The sequence below is a fragment of the Micromys minutus genome, assembly GCF_963924665.1.
Source record: "Micromys minutus genome assembly, chromosome: 1".
Classification (NCBI taxonomy): domain Eukaryota; kingdom Metazoa; phylum Chordata; class Mammalia; order Rodentia; family Muridae; genus Micromys; species Micromys minutus.
In genome coordinates, this window is record NC_137969.1 from 85,353,576 (window position 1) to 85,357,091 (window position 3,516).

At 46.3% G+C, this 3,516-nt stretch overlaps 1 pseudogene across 1 annotated transcript; it reads right to left on the reverse strand.

Annotated features, from left to right (window-relative positions):
• Positions 1–1,195: 1,195 nt before the first annotated feature.
• On the reverse strand, positions 1,196–1,792 carry LOC308436490 (nuclear inhibitor of protein phosphatase 1-like; annotated as a pseudogene). Its single transcript has one exon. The product of its transcript is annotated as a nuclear inhibitor of protein phosphatase 1-like (transcript).
• Between the last annotated feature and the right edge of the window lie 1,724 nt (positions 1,793–3,516).

Below are 3,516 nucleotides of genomic sequence, written 5' to 3' on the forward strand. Positions count from 1 at the left end.
AAAAAAAACTTTTTTGCTCTTGTGAAGGCCCACATTAATTGACACCAGATAAGCAATGTATTCTATTGATGTTTTACTGCCTACTTACTAATTGATGCTCTGGGCATCCACCCAGCTGGTATATTCCTTAATCCAGATTTTGATCAGGATGAAGGGCTATGCAATTAAGGAGCTCAGGGTAGCATAGTATGAGAGGTCCTGAAAGACCAAAGCAATGGCCTTTTTTTTTTAAAACAAAAGTTACATTTAATTAACAATGTAATAAAGGTTAAAGGTAAAAAGCTACACTTGAAGCAGAAAAGACCTAGTACACAAACTTCTAAATCTGTACAAAGCTCATACAATGGTCCCTACATTGTCTCCTGTCAGTCAGGTCTATTCTGGGGATCTGAATAACCAGACCTCTCCATGGGGGGGTGAGGGGAGTCAGGGGAGCCTCCAAACCAACAGCTGAGCATGTTCTCCTAACACGCACCTGGTCCTTGCAAAGTATAGTCTTTCTGTTTACCAGGAACTGCCCCAACTGCTCAGTCCTTACGGAACTGCCTCACGGCACATACAAATAGTGTGGCCACAGGGAGAAGGCCACACTGGAACTGAGTTTTCAGTGTGGACAAGAAAAGTAGGTAAAGTCCAGCAATACGGTACAAACCCATTAGCCCGTCCTGTGACGCTGGCTTCAGATGAAGGGAACTCAAAATAGCCTCATGCCACCAGACAGGCAGAGAATGGCTTATTAGGCCTCAAAACCACGGGCACAAGAGGACATTTGCTTATCCTGTGGTTTAAATGAATAGCGTCAACTAACCTGGTATCCATGGCAACCACTTTGTTACCTGGGTCTCATGAGGGAAGGGAAAGGAATACAAACAAGGCTCCGACCCTCTCCATAGCTCTGGATTCCACCGGTGAGTGACTTCACATTAATGGTCCTAGTAGGTGGCACAGGGAGAGGGCCAGGACAGTCTGCTCAGAAGGGCCCGGGAGCCTTTCTCTACACTTCAAGTGTTCTGACTCAGGTCTTCAATGGTACTTTAGCCCCACCCCTAGTCTCAGTATTTCACGGTTAGGACCTTAGGAGACTTTCTGAAAGACGCTACTGCACACATGGAAAGTTTCCTCCCTAGTTCAGTAGATCCCCTTGTCATCCCTTCACCCCTCCCAGCCCTCCCCACCCTCTCCATTACCAAAGATATCAAATCAGTAAAGAAGGTGTGGGCTTCTTGCCCGGCCAAGCCTCTGTCGCGTATTTCTTCTTCTTGAGTTCATTTAGAGCTTCAGGGTTATAAACTGCGGGGATTTGGTGTGGGATTTACGGTCACTACAGGAGCCAAGTCCACATCAGGGGCAAGGTTTGGGTATGGTATGGGCAAGCCACCAATGAGCACTGTCCCGTGAATGCCATGCGGTGGGGAACCCGTTTCACTGGGGAGAGGGGGAGCAGACCCCCGTATAGTCCTCCGCTGAAGGCAAAGTTCTGCATGTGCCGGCTCCCTGACTCCTCCAAAGAGCCAGAGCCCTCACCTGCTTTTTGACTGGAACTACTGCAGTCTGCGTCATGTTCCAGAAGCAACCAACAGATCCACATCTTCTGGGTTGATGATCTCATCACCCTCACTGAAGGTCACCCTCAAGTTCTTCCTCTTCTTCTTTAGTCTCGGACTGTCCAGATTTCCCTCCTCAATGGTGAGGGTTGGAATCTGCTTGTTGTGGGCAGTTTTGAACTCTGTTAGGTTATCCAGCTCGGTCTCGAAGCCAACAAGCCCTTGAGTTCATCCTCCTCCCCACCCATCTTCTCATGTCCTTTCCCAGCGGACGGCAGTGTCTGAGGCTTCTCTTGCAGCGTGTGCAGTGTCTGAGGCTTCTCTTGCAGCGTGTGCAGTGTCTGAGGCTTCTCTTGCAGCGTGTGTCCTCGTGGATGCACCAAAGGAGACTGCAGAATCGATAGGAATTTGTTGAGGCTTGTGAGGTTCCAGCCGAATATGACCCAAGAAAGTGTCATGTGTGCTGTTGAAAAAAAACCCTCTTCAGGTGCTCGTGGTACACCAGGTGTGTGGACCCAACAGCAAGACTGCTGTAAAGTCACATGGGTCGGGGCTCCTCCCAAATAAGTAATACTTCTCATCAATAATCAGCTTCTCAATTAGCTTGTCTCCTTCACTACATCCTGATGTAAGCTGGGTGCCCAAGACGGTAGTCAAACATCAGGAGGCTGGAGCCATCTTTCATCTCCCCGTCCCATTTTCAGCCTTTTTGATTTATTTCAAATATTTTTTCATTGTCTTTGCTGTGGTTGTAACTGTTGCACTCTTTTTGTAGTGGCTACATTTTCCCCCCACACTAACACAGACAGTTAACAAAATCACTGTCAAATTCTGCAAACGGCTAGGTCTTTGTAAACATTCGGTTTCAAGGTCTTTTGGAGAGTGCTAGCTACATTTCTTTAGTGTTTGCTTTCCTGGAACTGTTTACATATGCTCCATCAGCCAGTTTCCATAGCTAAGCCAATTTGTAAGCCACAACCCCTTGAGTAGAAGTGACATTGGGCCATTTTGAAGAAGACTATAACAGAAAGATACTTCATAATCTCTTGGTAAAGAAGATCTAGGTTATCTGTGCTCAAGAAAAAATCGGGGAAACGAAGTTTTTATGGAATTAAGAGAATGTTCTGTTGTATATTGAATGTGTCCCCCAAAGTCATGTTCACCTGAAACCTCAGAATGTGACCTGTTCAAAACAGAATCTTTGAAGCTATAAAGAATGGAGAAGAGATGGTGCTGGGTTAAGATGGAACTCAGATCAGTAGAGAAGTCCTTGTAAGGGAAAAGGCAGCCATGTGAAGATGGGACCAAAGACTGGAGCTATAAAGCCATGGAGGAATCTGAGCAGTAACTAGAAGGTGTCAAGGATTGTCTTCCAGAGCCTGTTGGGGGAAGAACAGCGCTGCCAATACTTTAATTTTGGATGTTTGAGCTCCAGAACTATGAGAGAATATGTTTTTGTTGTTACAGTTCACTAACACACTAATCAGGTGGTTCTCAACCTTCCTATTGCTGCTACCCTTAATACCTCCTTGTATTGTGGTAACCTCCCCAACCATAAAATTATTTCATTGCTAATCCATAACTGTAATTTGTGACTGTCTGATATGTGACTCCCAAAGGGGTCACGACCCACAAGTTGAGAACCACTGTACTAACCTGTCCTAACAGCATCAGGAAACTCAGACACTTATCCCCAAAGAACAAAAAACTCACCAGGGAAATGAAAGAAGTCGGATAGTGAACGACAACGTGACATTTTTAACCCAAGCCCATCCTACATGGAGCCCAAAAGGTCATACGGCTATTTCCCAGTTTCCTCCATGTTCAGCTGGAGCAGACATGCTAGACAAGGGTGGGGTTGTCACTATGGCTTCCTGACCCAAAGCGCACTAGCTATTGTGACAGGGTGACTGGAGTGTGTGGGACCCTCCTTCAGAGCAGAAGAATGAACAAAACCCCTGTGTGACTGGAG